Source organism: Leopardus geoffroyi, chromosome C2, assembly GCF_018350155.1.
Source record: "Leopardus geoffroyi isolate Oge1 chromosome C2, O.geoffroyi_Oge1_pat1.0, whole genome shotgun sequence".
NCBI classification, from domain to species: domain Eukaryota; kingdom Metazoa; phylum Chordata; class Mammalia; order Carnivora; family Felidae; genus Leopardus; species Leopardus geoffroyi.
Genome location: NC_059333.1, coordinates 95,030,384 through 95,049,363, shown reverse-complemented (window position 1 = coordinate 95,049,363; position 18,980 = coordinate 95,030,384). Strand labels below are relative to the sequence as shown.

The following is an 18,980-nucleotide window of genomic DNA, read 5'->3' as shown; positions in this document are numbered from 1 at the left end:
GCTGCTATTTTTAAGTGAAAATACCCTAAGGTCTTTTAGTTTTGCCACATGGCAAAAGTGTGTGCTTGCAATTAAATCTTAGGCTCATGAAGAAAGTCCCAGAAGCACAAGTATTTAAGAGTTATAGATTTCTAATAGACTGTCAAGAACTGAAACGGAGCACGCAATCTGGTAGGGTGGGAACTCAACCTTGGCTCCTACCTGCCACACCAAAGCTGCTTTCCCTGCATCAGCAATGAGAAAACACCAGGATAGCCAATTTGGGGTGAAGGGCAAAAAGAGGTCAAAAGATGAAAGTGGACTTTTTTTTCCCCATCCTTATTCCTTAGAAGCAAGGGGATAAAATGTTGAGGATTTCTTCACCATGATCATTCATGCATTGAAAAGATATGCTTTTAGTGTCTTCTAGGCATCAAACATTAATTTATTTCCTAGGGGCAGAGGACTCATCAAACAGAATCCTTATCCTCAAGAAAGAGTTTAGTGGAAAGAGACTGAAAAGAAGGGCACACAATCTGGTAGGGTGGGAACTCCACCTCAACAGTAAGGAGGGAAAAGGATGAGAGGTCTAGACGGTGGGTTGTTCCTATGAGGTGGTCAGGGAAGATCTCTAATAAAACGACATTTGAGCAGAAACTAGAGAAAGTGAAGGGGCAAGCAATACGGGTATCTGGAGGAGAAGATTCCAGGTAGATGAAACAGCAAGTACAAAAGGCACTGCAATCAGCCACCTGTTTGCATGGTTGACCATTAACTACCCTAAAAGCTTAACAATATATTCAGAAGTGAGTCACAGACAAAACTTCCTCTTTCAAGTCCCTAAACGTTGATTTTACCATTTTTGAAAAAAAAAATCATTGAAAATGGATTCTGTAACGCTCTGCCCTGTTAGAAATATGGCTCATAATTAAGTCTTTTCTGATGACTCCCATGTGTAAGTATCATCGTACATGTACATATTAAGTACATAATCTATGTGCAACATTATACTTGTACACATTAAGCACATAATCTATGTGCAACATTATACTTCTCCCTTACCTATCTAGCTATCAAGCATCTACTCTTTACTAGGTACCATGTTAGTTATGGAGAATACTATGATAAGCAAAGCAGAAAGTTCCTGTCCCCATGGAGTTTCCAGTCTGATGAGGGAGTCAGGCATTATCCAACTAATACACCACAATAAACTGAGCTTTACACCCTGAAGGAGTGTGCAGAGACTATGAGAACTCAAAACAGGGCCTAGGACCTTCTGGAAGATGAGGAAAGGGTTTTGTGAGGAAATTACTTGAAGGAGTTCATAAGAGGAGAAGAGGATTCCAGGAAGCAGGAACAGTATGTGCCAAGGCCCTGAAATGTACAGGAACAAATTGGGTTTGCTGAATTAAAAGAAAGCAGTGTGTCTGGATTCCAGAGAGTGAGATGGAACAGCAATAAAACTGATTTTGGAGAAGGAGACTACAGTCACATCATGCTGGGCCTTGTAGGCTAAGTTCGGTCTTGATCAAATGGGAAACTATTTGAAATGTTTTGGGCCGAAGAAAGACACGATCAAATAAGCATTTTCGTATGACCTCACTGGCTGCACAATGGGAATACAGGGGCTTTGGGGATAGTATCAGGGGACAATCCACTGAGGTGCTCAGCAGACAGATATTCATTGCCTGCATAAGAAGAATGGTGGTAGAGACAGAAAACAGAAGAGGGAATTAAAAAGCATTAAGGAAGTAGAGTCAGCCAAGCTTGGTCATGGATTTAAATTCAGGAGATTAAGATGTCAGGGGTGACTCCTAATTGGCTTTTGGAACCATAATGATGCCCATCTTTCTTTTGTTCACCTGCTAGGAAAAAAAGAAGAAGAAAAATGACAAAATATCCTAGCTCAGGCACCAAACATACAGAGCACAGTATCTCTTTTCTCTTTAGCAGCCAGCCTGGTTCTATCTTAATACCTGAATCCCTGACGTTCAAGTCTCCAGGGCCCTTGGCTGCAAAGGGTCTGTCACAAAAAAAAATAAAATAAAATAAAATAAGAAATAAGGAGAAGCCAATACTCTATGTTAGACTGGAGACAGATGAACTCCTGATCCTCCTGATCCAAATGACTTCTCTGTTTCCACTTCATTATGGTGGCACTTAGCTGGTCACACCTACAAAGAAATCAGCAAACTGGGTGACTCATTAGGATTTTCTTTTCCAGAGAGCAAAGTACCTAAATAAAGAGTCTCACATTAAGCATACAATGCCAGGGAGTCATCTGAGCAGCAGCAGCAATTTGGGAGAACTTCAAGTGTGGCATTTAGGTTTGAGAGGGGAAGTTAGGAATCCGAGAACTGATCTCACAAACAAAAAGCTTTTATAATAGCCTGTCCTGGATAAGACAGTAATGAGAGGACAAAGAGAAAAGTCGTCCTCCTCTTAATGCCAAGGAAACCTAAGAATGTGACTTCTTAAAAAGGAGCAGGTGAAAAGAAGAATTTTAGTGTCATCAAGAGTGACTGTTCTTCCTCTTTGCTAGAAATAGCTGAGAGTCTAAATCACACAAGAGGCCCTAAGGAAGGAGGCGTTTATTATAAATGAGCCTGAAACTAAATCGTGCTGTATAGACTCTTCTAAGCTCTTCTGAGAATCCTAATGGGATCTTACTCACCTGAAGATCACCTGTTCACAGTCACAAAAGGTTAGGATAATATTTGTAGTTTGTTTTGTATGTGAATCCATCATAAACCTCATCCCTTCCTGTGACCATAGATTATTTTGGGGGGAAGGGTCACCACCCTATGCCAAGTAGGGGCAGGAAACCATAGATTTTTTTTAAGTCTATCTTTCTGTAGGAATTAAGTTCAAATAATTTTAAATTGAAGCAACAATGAGTATTCCATAGTATAAAAGGCAAAATCCAACTGAACTTTTAAGATAAAACACAAGGTTTCAGGTACATGTCATTCTTGTGGGTTCCCCACCACCACCTTGAACCCCAGACCTCCTGATGGGGATGGGCAGGTACAAGCAGACTCCTCCATTAGGCATGGGTGGCCACAGTACCTAGGGCCCCACAGTGCTTTTCACAGCTGTCAATGTCATGCTAATTTTGAAATACGAAGAAAACAATGAACTCTCAGGTCAAAGAAAATGTTTTAATATATAATATTAACATAATTGTCTTTATACCAAAGTAGGTATAAAATCTATTTTTCAAAAATTTTTATGGAGTCAGATGACCAGAAAGAAAAGTGCCTAGGACCCACCCACAAGAGTCCTACCGTGGCCCTGGGTAGTTAGTTCCTCCTCAGGTAAGCCTCAGAATACAACTGACAATGGTACGTTTTAAAGTATAGTGGTCCAATATCATTGTGATTTGGTGGGACAGTGTCAAGCACTTTTAATTTGAAAAGTATGCACTATGTTATTTGTTTGTTTGTTTGTTTGTTTGTAGGTAGGCTCCACGCCCAATGTGAGGTTTGATTGAACTCATGACCCTGAGATCAAGAGTTCCATGCTCTAGCAACTGAGCCAGCCAGGCACCCAGTATGTACTATATTTGAAAGTGTGGTTAAAATGATGGGTTTCCTACTAATAGTAGCAATAAAGTTTCCTTTTTGGAAAATTAGAAATTTTGAATACCAGTCTGATTACTTAATTCCATTTTAAATCATATATCATAATGTTTTTCAGAACTAGTGGGTGAAACTGTTAAGACAACATGAAATATTTGTTGGTTGGGACAAAGCATCTCTCACTAGCACATGAAATGATCCTACACAGTTCTTATATTATACAGAGGGAAGCAGATAATTCATAAAGATTCCCCCCAAGAATGAGATGTTCACAAAAAAATGAGGTCAGCAAGTCCAGTCTTATCAGCTGGGATAATTTTACGAGGGTCAGACAGCCCTGGAGCATAAACAAGTCACTCTGGGGTCTGGAGGAAGCTGACTCCTGATTCCCGAGAGACAGCATCACACAATTAGATTGTTTACCCTTGCTTAACACAAATTTGACACATTTTCTAAAAACGACCTGCTGGGGTCCTGTCAAAACGGATGATGGAAAGTCAGAATAATTTTCTGGCCCAGAATGTCTAGCATTCCAATAATCCATTCCATTTCAGTCATGTTTTGAATATAGAGAAGGATATTTTCCTCAAGTAATATTTGAAATCAATCTATTCTTGCATGCTTTAGCTCCCTCAGAGCATAGATTCACTGTTGAATCAAAAGAAACCAGTGGAATCCAGGACCTTCTAAAAGTAGTATCCTAAGGCTTCTTTTTTTCTTGTATGTCTTGGAGTTGTTAACCCAGACAGAAGGAACTTATCTACTCCCAGAGCAACAAGATCTTACATTATTATTATTTTTTTTAATGGCCAATGAAATCTGCCCCAGGGAGCTGAAAGAAAGCTGCCCAAAGAAAAATATTCTGTATATCTTTCATGAGCATTCAGACTACAAAATAAATAAGATAGAGCATATAACATCATTACAAACATGCTGAAAAGGGTAAACAAGGTTCTCTATTGGCTTATTCACCGCTGCCAATATTACCTATACCATCATCCTCACCTACTATTTACGTAAAATATTGTCACTGGTAATAATAGAATCAGGATTTGAACTGAGGTCTGCTTAGGCCTAAATTCATGCTCTTACCCCCTGTATTAGAATGGTGCCTGGAACAAAGCTGGTAGTCAATATACATTTTTGAGTTGGAATCTAGATTAAGAAGTGAGCTGTCTGATCCAGGATTCTGAATTATCTTCTGGAGCTACTTTGCAGCTAATCTCAACTCCCAGCATGAAAGAGCTCTTTAAAACATCTGATAGGATTCAAGGACTACACCTGATAATGCCCTGTCTCAAATATTCTTTCAGGTTAATTTTACTCCTTATTGAAATTCAATGAGGATGAGAAAAAATTAAGTATTACAGTTAAATAACCAAAATAAGTAAAAGATTTCCATACAAAAAGTTTAAAGTTCTGTTGCTTTGCTTTAAAGAAAGGAATGTCCAAAGAATCTCAATCATTTAACTGGACTCCAGGTCATAGAGTATACTGCAAATATCCAACACTAGCTAACTCGTGTGTGTGGGTTTGCGTACTCATTTCATTCTTGAAATTCCTCTAAATGCATTTCATGCATTATCTCACTTAATCCTCGTGAGGTAGGTACTATTATTATTCCTATTTTTTAGAAGAGGACACAATGGACAGAGGTTAAGCAATTAACCCCATGTCAAACAGCCAACAAGCGGCAGAGCCAAGATTCTGGACCCAAAGGATCTCATGCCAAAGCCTCTGATCTAAAACACTTTGCTCTGTTGCTTCCTATAATAATAACTACCACTTACTGGACACTTCAATGTGTCCCATATATCCTTTATACGCATTATCTCATTAACTATTTGCAGCCACCATAGGCAGAATATTTGTATGTACAAGTGTGTATATGATGCATGCAGATAGAGAAGTAGGTTTGTGTGAATAACCCCACCTTCTAACCCATCACTATAAATCATTGGATCTATCTCTTAACCCTTGAAAGAAAGTCTTTTTAGATACTCTATGATTAATCACATGAAGAACTCCTACAAAAACTGCATTGTGTATCATCTTTCTCAAATTTCCATTAGGTGTTTTAAGTGAATCTTCATTTCAACATTTCAAGTTGAACAGAATTCATTTATTCTCACATTCTTGCTCTTTTTTTCTTTTCATTTTAATATGAAATATAACAGCACCACAGGAAGTTCTGCAATATCGGTAAGGACAGAGTTCTAAGACTGTCAGAGTTTCAGGGCTATCATTAAACGTATAAAAGTTCAGAGGAAAGTCTCCAATGCATTGTAGCAGCCAAATGTCTCAAATCTGTATGTACTTTCCACTAAGTATTATAAGACTCCATCATGTATCCTGTTTATTGCCATTGCTAAGAAGATTTGCTTTCTCCTCTTCACTTACTCAAGTATGTGGTTTATCTCTCTGGGGTCTGACAAGCCAGCCAGCACTGGGCATCAAGGCCTTACCCTCATCTTCTCACTTCCCAGAAGAACAGTTCAACACAGAAGTTAAATGCCCCGTTCAGGCACCCAGCCCACCCCAAATCTGGACTTAATGCCTTCTCCTTAATTAGGAAGGGTGTTTCACATAATCAAGTGATCTCTAGTCCTCAGGGCCTAACTAAGCACATGCTTCCCCAATTTAAATATGCATATGAATAGTCACCTGTAGGATCTTGTTAAAAAGCAGGTTCTGGGAGGGCCTGAGATTCTGCATTTCTAGCCATCTCCCAGGTGGTGACAACCACACTACTACTGGACAGCAGATCACACTTGGGACACTAAAGGTCTAGTTCACAGGCAAATGCAAAAAGTAAAAAGTAAATGTCTCTGTTTCAGTTTTTGAGAGGTTCATCTTGGGTTCAAATCCAGAGTGACCTATAGAATTTTCCATTATCTTCATGTGGCATGAAAATTCTAGATAATCCTTAGAAATATCTATTCACTTTTCTAGCCTTTGGACTCCACAAGGTTATCTCATTCTAGGTAGGAAGGGAGACCGTTATCCCATACATAAAGTTCACCTAGCGATGTGTCCTCTTATGTCCATTTATCCAACAGTAAGCAACTAATGACTTCAAAATGATGAATCCGTGACACAGATGTGTTCAATACTCAGTGAACTTCTCTAACTCAGACTACTTTGGATGCAAGGGTTGGTACCACTATGTAAATAAGGGACTATTTTACTGTACAGCTTAATGAAGCAAGTACAGGCAGTACAAATTCCTCGGAGAAAATGCTTGAACACTGAAGAGCAACTTGTGATTAGCATATCAATAGGAATAAATAAAGAGTTTCAAGATACCTGAGGGTACTTAAGGACAGAGGTTTTTCAACAAACTTCTTAAACTTCTGTTTATACTCCTAAACTACGTGGTAAATTCTTTCTTCTTAGACACTTTAAAAGATCAGATTCGACCCAGGTCTCCTGTCTGAAAATGAATAAGGTTTTAATGCTCAGAAATGCAGAAGTAGTGTCAAGGTTACTTGATTGACCCAAGTCAAAGAACCTTCTAGAATAGCAACATATTTTGGCTGGGTTTCTACCTATCCTCGTAAGTGCGATATTTTAAAGAACATATATTTCACATATTGGCGGAATTACTAGGTCACCTGCAAGAAGCAAGATAACTCTTGAACCTTTTTTAACTGGTCAGAGAGGAGCAATAAAGCATGTAGACAGTACTGAAGGATGGCTTGTCAGTGTGGCTCCTCCGCTTTAAAAGGGATCCTAAGAACTAGAGGCTGTAGTTCTCAATTAAACCAGAAATATCTAAATTAAACATTTAATTAGATCACTGAACTCTTGAGTTGAGCAGTCGGCCCCACCATGCTTTCATTCTTCCAATGAATTATATCTACTTAAATCTTTGATGTCAAAAGGTTGCAGATGGCTCACTGCCAGATTGCACCATTACTGTCAGTGTGACCAAGGGCATGTCAAACTTTCTAAGGTTCAGATTCTTCATCTGTGGAGCAGGGATACTAAGAGGTAAGTATCTATCTTCCTTATGACATTGTGGAATGGAGCCTTTCATATAATGGGCATAAGTACTATATACACCCACTCTACTTATATGCTTGCATACTAGTATGCTTCTACTGTTAAAAGAATGGGGTTTAGTCCATGAACTTTAAAAAGACACATGAACCACAAGAACAGTCAAGAACTACCACCGAAAGTCCCTATTAAATCTATGAAACTCCTGAGCCCAGAGAGGACCCGGGGTAAAAAATTCAAAGAGATTCTTCCTTAGCGAACTGCCAAAAGAGTTCTGAACGCCACTTAACTTCTAAGGTTCAAGTCCAGAGAGATAGTAGCATGTAACCTCAATGTGACTTTCCACAGCACACAAGCCCACAGGGCCGTGTTTTGACTTAAGTCAGTTCTGAGACTTGAATGCTTCATTGGGATATCCAGTCCTTCATCTGAGCAATGTTGACATTTGTTATTTCTTACAACTTTTATTCTAGAGGATTTTTGTAAATAACCTCCATCCTCCAAATCCTCCAAAAAGTAGACATTAATATAAAGTACCATTATTCTAACAAAATCAAATTTTCAGGCCACATTTATATCTTAGGGTGACTGCACCACCAGGAAAAGAAGTGTCCTCAACTACTACTTCCTCTTAGGGAGAAATCTAATTCAAGTAATGCATATAACTCAGTCAATAAGAACACCAAATGGAAACATATGCCCTTAGCTATCTACTCTTACTTCTTCCTTTTTTTAACTAATATTCAGCACTACACACTTAATCGCTTCTACTCTAACCCAAATCACTGCCTATGAAGAGCAGATTTTTCTCCTCCACCATTTACTTTGGAAATAGACACCAGCCATAGAGAAGTTAGTTGAGCTCGTGTGCCCACAGACTTACAGCATCTTAGCTGATCATCAGCTCCCTGAGCTGTGTTCTTCATGGAAATCTACAAAGAAAACCTCTCAGCTTTAACCAAGACCTTAGAGTGAGAGGGCAGCTGTAGCAGAACTCTGTGAACCAAGGCTACAGGCCTAGGAGTTGTGTGTGCCATACCTTTCCTGAGAAGCAAGATCCTGAGTAACACATTGAAACCTCTGGATGTTCATGTTCTCACTCAGGAGTGGGTATCATAATCCTAACTAATCTCCAGCTCTGACTGTTAGAATTACAACATAATGATCACAGGCTTGGAAATGCAAAGATGTTCCCTAGAAGAAGATATTTATAAATCATTTATCTGCTAAGGGCTTAATATCCAAAATACATAAAGAACTCATATAACTCAATAACAAACAACAACAAAAACAACAACAACAAAAACAGTTAAAAAATGGGCAGAGGACTGGGGCGCCTGGGTGGCTCAGTCAGTAAAGTCTCCAACTTCAGCTCAGGTCACCATCTCACCATTGCAAAGTCTGAGCCCCACGTCAGGCTCTGTGCTGACAGCTCAGAGCCTGGAACCTGTTTCGGATACTGTGTCTCCCTATCTCTCCTCTACTCCCACTTGTGCTCTCTCTCTCTCTCAAAAATAAACAAACATTTAAACAATTTTTTTTAGAAATTAAAATAAAATGGGCAGAGGATCTGAGTAGATATTTTTCCAATGAAGACATCCAGATGGCCACAGGCACATAAAAAGAAGCTCAACATCACTAATCCTCAAGAAAAGGCAAATCAAAACCACAATGAGATATCACCCTACACCTGTCAGAAAGGCTAGTGTCAAAAAGACAAGAAATAACAAGCATTGACAAAGATGAGGAGAAAGGGGAACACTCATGCACTGGTGGTAGGAAAGTGAATTGGTGCAGCCACTATGGAAAACAGTGTGAGAGTTCCTGAAAAAATTAAAATTAGAGCTGTCATATGATCCAGCATTTTCACAACTAGGTATCTAACCAAAGAAACCAAAAACAATAATTGGAAAAGGTATATGCACCCCTATGTTCATTTCAGCATAATTTACAATAGCCAAGATATGAAAACAACCTGTGTTGTTGGATGAATAGATAAAAAGAGATGTGGTATATATGTGTATGTATGTATGTATATGTATATATGTGTATGTATATATGTGTGTATGCATATATATGCATACACACGAATATATATATGCAATGTATACAAATGGTGACTCACTGTTGTATACTTGAAACTAATATAACGTTGTGTCAACTCTAAATAATAAATACGTGACTAATAAATTTAAAATAATATTAAAAAGGAATACATGAAAAAAAGTTAATTAACTTAAAAAACAAAGATGCTCCCTAGAGACTATTGCACAGAACAAGGAGTCTCTTCAACACCAAAATGCAGATGACCGAATGCTGGGGTGTGAGGTAAGTGGTAAGTGGGGTATGACAGGAAACCTACTTACTTTTAGATATTAACAAACATATGGATTTGAACAAGAACTAACACTACGATGCATAGTATTCAAGTCAAATTTCAAAGAGCACACTTAACCACAGTATTACTCATCAACTTAACCAGAAATTCATAAATCTCCTGTGCTTCTAGATGGAAAAAGAATATTTAAAAAAAAAGCTTTTTGTTTTGGAGATTGCTATTTTGCTTTGGGTTTTTTTTTTGTTTGTTTGTTTGTTTCTATTTTGTGTTTTCCTCCATCCCTTATCAACACTGATTTCTTGACCACATCTTAAATTTATAGCATATTTACTCAGATGACTAACTGTAGGCTTTAGTCTTGTTCAAGCAAGTCTTGTCTTCAGCAACATGCTAAAATCACCAGAAGGGTTAGCTGAGGGAAATCAGGATCTGCTTAATTTGAAACTCCTTTTAAGAGAATCTACAATTGAGGCACCTGGCTGGCTCAGCCACAAGAGCGTGTGACTCTGGATCTGGGGGCATGAGTTTGAGTCCCACATTGAGTGTAGAGAGTACTTAAAAACAAACAAACAAACAAACAAACAAACAAACCTTAAGAAAAGAGAGAGAATCTACAATCAACTCTGCCTCTATCTAAAGAAAAGGACACAGTGCCCTGTGTTTTCACTAGCCTTCACTGTTTTGACACATAGTAAGAGAATGAGTGACATCGACATGGGCAAAACTTGCCACTGAATCATCTGATAATAGTTTTTAGAGGCACTGCTAGTGTTCTTCGGTTATGGGTACTACATACTTATAACCTGAAGGGAAAAAAAAAGGCTGAATAGTGTGGCCCTTAGTGGTACTAGAAATGAAGAATCTTTACACAAGTATTCCCAACTGGCTTTCATGATAAATTACACAATAAATCATTTGCATCCTCATACTGTAGCCAGGTCACTCTCAACTACATTACCCAGAAGTTCTTACCTATCATCATCTGTTTCATTGTCCCTCCCAGCCCCCCAAATCCTCACACATAAACCTAGATCCCCGAGAGGGGCAAATATAAAAGCAAAGAGTAAGCAATTTGCTACAGTGCCATGCCGGGTTACAGGTACCTGGTTTTCCCTCTGCTCTGGATAGAGAAAAGTACGGATTATGCACCTGGCAAATATTTGCATGGTCTCCAGAGCAGTTACATTCATCCATTTGCTCACAAAAGTACATAACTACAGCTGAAAGAAAAAATCAATTCAATTCAACAAACATTTAACAAGCTCTAGTCTGATTGCTGAGCCTTTGGGAAAAAAAAATCATGCACCTGGCTATTGAAGCCGATTTTTGAAGAAGTCTAGAAATATGCTATTCTCTCCCCTCTCCCACCAAAAGCAAATCATGAGAAAAAAAGCAACCAATTCCCTCAAATGATCAGCACAGCCCCATTTCATATTGTAAAATGTAACTAGTGCAAAGCATGCCAGTTCCTTTTTGTAGAAGGAAAATAATTCCCTTCTTATCTTTCTGGGGAAACAGCAATTTGGTTTGTTGTATAAAGAACAGTGTCTCCACTTGCTAAGAAATCAGTGATTAATTACCTAGTCATCAATCACCTGTCAGTATTTTGGATCTAAAGATTAGAATAACTACATATTGAAATAAGTCATGGCATCATTGCTTTATATTCTGAATTCAGACTTATCAGGGATCTACATAAAATGAATTCTAACATGCAATACAAGGGCAGGGCAAAACCAATCCCTGCCAAACATTTAAAGAGATTTAGGCTACTCGACCACGAGCCAGGCTCTATCACCTACTTGGTGACATCAGGAAAGTCATGTATAAACTCTGAGACCTCAAGGGCTCTGTCTGTAAAACAGGGATAACCATACCTCTTTTATCTCATTTGTGGGCATCATAAAGGTCACGTGAAATAATGTGAAGGAGGGTTTTACGAAATGGTTAAATTCATCAGTACTGATGCTTAACTCCACAGTCCCGAAGACATGGCAGAAGGAAAAGCTAAGAAAATCCATCTCTGTTCCCCAAAGTGCAAAACAGGGTCTTTACAAGTTCAAATGAGCTGTGGCCCCTTTTGTTTTCCCACAGGGATGGTTAGAGAATCGTGTCCATGACACTAGTTTTAGAAAGAAGGGAAAACACTTTTTCCTTATCCTATTTTTTTCTGTTACATGATGCAGTAGGTGGATACTTTTTATTTAGCTTGTCAGTATTTAAGCTGCTGTTGGCTATTAAACATTATATTTAGTGTCAGTCTCCGGGATGAAATAGTTGACATTAAGCAAAAATGACACATATTCCACTAAGATAGGGCGTTCCAAAACTCAGCAAAACATAGGAGTACTATGATCTTTTTCTTTTTTAAATCATCTACTCTATATTGGCACTAGAGACAAAATAAGGTAATGTTCTGGACCTCAAGGAACTCAGAGTTTAGAGTGGAAACAGCCAGAACATTACAAAACTGTGAGATCGCTCTAGCGAGAAGATGTCAGTAGGTAGGTGTCACAAGGTACAGAGGAGGGGGCTGCTGTCTGAGCCAGGTGTTCAGGAGGGAGGGTAGCTGGCATGAATAAATAGAAAGCGCCTGCTGTGTGCATGAGTGCAGCAATGAGATAGTACTGAAGCACACTGTGAGTCAGGCTGGAGGGAGAGACAGAGATCCCATCATGAGGGACCTGGGAATGGAGGGTGTAGAACCTAAGAGTGGGGAACGCTCTGTGGATTGATGCAAGGAAGGGAGTATCAGGTGAGCAGTGCATTGATAAAGGAACAGCTGCACGAAGGAGACCCTGACATTCCTCCACCCAGAACATTCCACTGTGAGCGAAATACTACATCTAAAAGAAATTTCCTGCTAAAAAAGGAAAGAGTTGATACACTTAAAGGTAAAAGGGAACCTAACTTATAAAACTGTAATAAATGTAACCACAGCCTAGAACATGTTAATAGAGAAAACATCAGCCACACTCTTTTAGGATTTGTACAATATGCTTGCACATTTTTTTATTGACCTCGACTTCCACTTCCACCTCAACCTAAAAAGGATCATTTTATGTACATATAAATGGGGTAGAAAAATCAAGGACTCAGTTTCGGCTTCCTAGAACAAGATGTAGCCCTTCAGGTGCTGGGTACTCAGTCAACTGGAGGGTCAAGTGGGTTGTCGGTGAGTCATCTTGAGGAAAGCCAACACACAGACAGGCAGATGTGCAGGACCATTCCAGGCTCACTGGGAAGCCTGAGTTGCAAGACACTATCCAGGAAACGATTACCTCTACAATTAAGTTAACTGGGAATATTTTAAAAAGAAAAGACCAGGGGGACACCTGGGCTGCTCAGTTGATGAAGTGCCCGACACTTGATTTCAACTCAGGTCATGATCATGATCTCATGGTTCATGGGATTGAGGCCTGCATCATCAGCCTGCATGCTGACAGTGCAGATCCTGCTTGGGATTCTTCTCTTCCTCTCTCTCTCTGCCCCTCCCCCATGCGGGTTTTCTCTCTCTCTCTCTTTCTCTCTGTCTCTCTGTCTCTCTCTGTCTCAAATAAACATGAAAGAAAGAAACAAAGAAAGAAAGAAAGGGAAAAAGAGAGAGAGAGAGAGAGAAAGAAAGAAAGAAAGAAAGAAAGGGAAAAAGAGAGAGAGAAAGAAAAAGATAGAAAGAAAAAGAAAAAAGAAAGAAAAAAACAGAGAAAGAGAAAAAGAAAGAGAAAGAAGAAAAAGAAGGAAGGAAAGAAAGAGAGAGAGAAAGAGAGAAAGAAAGAGTGAAAGCAAGCAAGCAAGCAAGCAAGGCAGGCAGGCCAGGGACTGGGGGGAAGAAGGGAAATAGGGAATGAAGAGTTATTTTTTAATGGGTACTGAGTTTCCGTCTGGGACAGTAAAAAGTTCTGGATTTGGATGGTGGTGATGATTGCACAACTATGTGAATGTACTTAATGCTCCTTAACAGTATGTTGCGGTATGTATACTTCGCCACAATAAATAAGAGAGAAAGAGAAGCAAAACTAAAAAGTAGTAAGATTTCGAGTAAATTCAGCGAGGAGCCTCATACTGTCTTCCTGAATGTGATGCACAGACCAAAGCACAGCTTATCAAGAAATGCTTTAAAGATAAAGCATTCTGAGTGCCTACTGTGTGTCAGGTGCAGGGAACATGCTAGTGGTCTGCCAGAGACTGTATGTTCCAGGGGACTCTATCATGTAATTAGGGCAGGTTTTCTAAAACAATAGAACACTTTCCCCCTAAAGGAGACAGATCTCTTCACATAATCTGGTTCATAACTTTTCCATGCAGCCTAGTAAGATGATATTATCATCACCATGATTATGATGGTAGCTATTTGGTATTTATTAAGAGTTCTCAGTGAGCCAGCTGCTAGTCTTTTCTCCTTTGTTGTAGATGGGAACAAAAAAAGACAAGTTCTGTGCATTGCTTTGGAAAGTAAGCAACAGGACCCAAATCAGAAGCAATGCCCAAGGCCACAGCACTTGGCAGGAGATGTTGTACTCAGCCTGATTTGGAGGCCCTGGCAATGCTTTGTTCCCCCATTCCAAATCCTCACCGCCAAGCAGCGCTCCAACTTAGAAAAGAGTATGTATTTGCTTGTCAAACAGCAGATATTTCTTTTTGCACTCGCAAAACATCCAGTAGATTTCATAAAATTACTGAGGTTAAAATTACTGAGGTTAAACCACAGAGATAAGAAATTCAATCTCTGGTTTAATTAATTGATTAGTAATAATTGGTTATTCTTTTTTTTTTTTTAAGTTTCAAATGTTTCCCATGTAAAAAGCAGTTAAAACTGTGCATGGCTCTAAATTCTGTGCCTGTAATCCAGACAGAGTTTTATTTTACAGGTTGCAAAAAAACCCAAATAATGGTAATTACATAGTAAGTATTGACTGTTTAATTACATGAGACTGCCTTATAGTCACCAAGTCATTAAGGGTGTTATGAGATCTAAAAACTACAAGCCACCAGAGTGCTGTGCATCAAGTTATTTGGCAATTCACTGATATGAGGTAGAATGGAAGTATTTTGAACTAAAGCAATCTCAACACTTCAAATGAAAGGTGGGTACACATGTGCCAAACCAGCAGAAGATACTTATTAATAAAGGCTGATGCTGAATAAGTGAATAAATGAGGTGAACGGAGCCCCATGATAGAGGTAAGAGTGGTAGAGACTCCTTCTCAGAGGCAAAGACACCAAGAAGAGCCCCTATATCACCTGAGAAGCAATACCTTAGTCCAGTGGCTCTCAATTCTGGCTGCACACTAGAAGCATCTGGAAAGTTCTGGAAATCACTTCTACCCAACCATACACCAAACCAACTAAAACCAAGTCTTTAGAGAAGGACCCAGATATGTATAGGTTTTCAAAGCTATCTAAATGATTTCTATAAACAGCGAGGGCTGCGAACCACTAGTAGTAACAAGAAATCCCACGTCGTCCCCTGCAGCAAGTTTTGGTAGCAACTATGGAGGTCTTGCCGCCTAGCAGCGAAAGAGACCCTTCCACATGACATGTGGCATACAGGCACTCACATAGGTCTTCCCTCTGTGCTCACACAGCAACCATCGAATTCATTACACCCGACAGATCATAGCATAAGGTAGCATGGTCTTAAGCCAAGTCAGACGCAAACAACATGGAGATCTATGAGGATGAAGAGTGCATCAGCCAACACATTTCAAGGGTGAACGATTCACTCTCACCCACCTCCTAAAGTTCTAGAGTGGTATAACCAACTCTTATTTTCTTTAATAATCCACCTTCTCTTTACAAATCACTGGGAGGTTGAGTTTTCTTTTTTTTTTTAACACTAAAAATCAACTATAATATCTAAATGGTAATTATGTCATTAAATGCCATGTAAGAAGTATTGCAAACTGGATTTAACATAAATAATGCAATTCTTTTTTGCACACACAAGGCTATGTGTGTTTCTGACTTCACCTTCTATGAATGCTTCTTTCAGAGCATAACACTTATAAAAATAAGACCACGGAAAGAACTGGTAAGCTAGGCTCCACTGGCACATGTGTTTGGGAAGAAGAAAAGGTTGCTGAGTGCCTACTGTGTGTCAGGTGCTGTGCTGAGGTCTTCCATACACATTACACTTCAGGCTTCCCAACAGCCCTACACTGTGCTGTTACTAACAGATGAAGAAATCCAGATTTGGAGAGTGAGTTGGCTATCTTTACACAACCAGAACGAGGCAGAGCCTGACTGTGAATCCAGCTCAGTCCTATTCCAAAATCCTTTTTATTTTCCATTTACAAAAATGCTAAATTGCACCCCAAGATGTGCGAATGCCAAGGCCTCAAAGCTTCTTCCATATCTCCCTTCCACAATCCATTCAGGTCTCTACTCTGCCTGGGCAGCATTAATTGCTCCATATTCTATACTCCCGCTGTCTCTGCCCACCAATTTTAAGAGTTTTGCTATTTTGTCTCATCCTTAAAGAAATGGTTCTCAACTGGGGACAGTTTTACTCCCTAAGAAATATTTGGCAATGTTTGGAGAAATTTTTGATTGTCATGACTCTGAAGTGTCATTAATATCTCATGGGTAGAGGCCAAGGATTCTACACGTTCTAAACATTCTACAATGCACAGGAGAGCCCTCCACAACAAAGAGCTATCCGTCCCAAAATGTCAATAGTTCCAAGATTGAGAAACCCTGCCTTGAGTGATAATGTGGTTTAACAAATGTGCTTTAGTGTCTTCCCCTAAAAAATCATGAGGAGTAATGAAGACAATATATATGAAAGCTTTTAGCACATGGTAAGCACCCAGAATCCTGATTAGATAATCTGACTGCACACTTTCGTAGAGCAGGAACCACCTCAGTTGGCTCTACATTCTTCCCACACAAAGCTCAGGGTTTTTTCTTTTTTTTTAAATTGGCACTCAACAAATGTTGAAATAATGCACTCTTTGTATTGGAAATTCTTGGTTAAAAAAACAAATGCCACTATTATCTAAGAAATACAACGTTCTCCCCGTATTCATTCCTTACTAAACAACAAATGAATAGTATAATTTCATGATTCACTAGAACAGACTATGAAAAGCTACATTACATCCTGAGTATATCATAGAATCATCTCTACATCGAGATGATTGATAAGCTCACTATTAAAATGCCTTGTCTTACTTTAGCAGAAGGTTAATTAAGAGATCACAATACACAGACTTGAGGAAATCTCATGCAAGAGGCTCAGATTCTTCTACCTACACCAGGTCAGTTTGACCATATCGATTCTCAGGTCTTGAGTTGAATTATTCAGGACAACTTTAAACTGTAATCACAACATGTCAAATAAAAACACCAATGTTTAATATCTTAATGAGTACATCAAACCCGGTTGGCATCATATCTCGGGTCAAGATCTTTATGTTTTTTACTTTTCTCAGTTGATATAAGCTGGAGTCAGCACAGAAACCCTAAAATCCTAATGTAAATGATTACAAAAAGCATTAGGATTAGCATTCACTCAGTTGCTACAACAGGATAATCTACTTTCATTTTTGCAGATTCTGGAGGCATGGCACCATGGCCCTAACCATCAGAATAAACCCGTATGCTTATTAAAGGTGCAGATTCTGCACCCCACCCCAGACTGACTGAATCAAAATTTCACAAATTGATCCTATAAATCTACATTTTTTAATAATTTCCCAAATATTTGTTTTGCACACTAAAGTCTGAGAACCTCTGCCAGGAGGCTGGACCCCAGAAAATGGATTTGCCTCACTTTGTAAATTTCCAGCATGGGTCTGGCTTCTACAGACTATGAACAATTCATTTAACATAAACTCCACATCCACTTCCGACCATAAAAATAAGTAGGGCATTTTGTTGATTACTTTTGTGCAAATAGGCACTTCTGAAGTAAGTAGACTAATATTTTATGGCAAACACTGAAAAAAAACCTGGAAATGAGTATAAAAAGAATTCTCAAGGAAAACAAAGTTCAATTCTGAGCCCCACAATGGTCAACGTCTGCTATGCGCCAGACTGAGGAGACACTGATGGCTAGAGAGACTAGGTCCCTATCCTTATTTTTCCTTTATTTATGCATTTAAATAGTTTAATATACACTCAAACAAAAAAAGGAAGATGATTTCAGAGTGGCAATGCCACGAATGCAATAAAACAATTTCATGCGACAGAGAAAGTCTGTGGGGGAAGGAGGCAGAGGTAGTGGCTGTCTGTAGTAGACACAAGGATGAAAAATGGCGTCCCTGAGGAGGTAGCATTTGAACTGAGACCTGAAGGAGAAGGCGCCAGTCATGAGAGGGTTGGGAGAAAGTGTTCCCGACAGAGGAAACTGTGCTGCAAAGACCCTGAGCTGTGAACAAGGTGCTCATGAAATTATTATAGGAATTAAATCAGAAATCAGATCGCATATACAAGATGTTCTGCAAAATAGAAAGCTATTTAGAAGTATAAAGTATTATTTTTAGTAATACATTAGAACAGTTCTGGAGAGAAGCTGCAATAATGAAAGGCCTCAGATCTGTGTGATATAAAGAATTAATCAAGCAACTTGAGGCTTTATTGCCTAAAGAACAATAGACATAAGTATGTGTTTGAGTGAAGAAAGGAGAAGTCTTCTTTGAATATTTGAAGAACTATGTTCTTGTGGAAGATGATTCATTTTTTTAAATAGCTCTGAGGGTATGGAACAACTTGAAATGGTAAACATTTTAGAAAGGTAGAATCTTGGCTCATAATGACAATGAACACTCAAAGAGAGTTGTAGGAAAATGGACTGACTGGAAGGTAGTGAGTTCCATATGACCAGAAGTAATCAAGGTCGGGCTGAATAGACATTTGGCAGAGGAATGATTGGACTAGATTACCTATGAGGACCTCTGCAATTCTTTGAAAACACACATACATTCACTTGAGGTGCTCTCTCTCTCACACGCCCTGTAACCTCCAAGATGTCCTCTTCAGTTCATGCTTTACAACTTTGGGAGGTTTTGAGAAAAACTTGAGAGATACTGAGGATTCTACCGTATTCACAATTCACCCTGTCATTCTGCAATAAATTA

The 18,980-nt window shown here is 39.0% G+C and overlaps 1 protein-coding gene across 11 annotated transcripts in view; it reads right to left on the bottom strand.

The window, feature by feature from the left end:
- The window catches only part of TNIK (TRAF2 and NCK interacting kinase), a 396,267-nt gene that overhangs the window by 288,454 nt on the left and 88,833 nt on the right, over window positions 1–18,980 (bottom strand). The gene's annotated exons all lie outside the window — the stretch shown is intronic.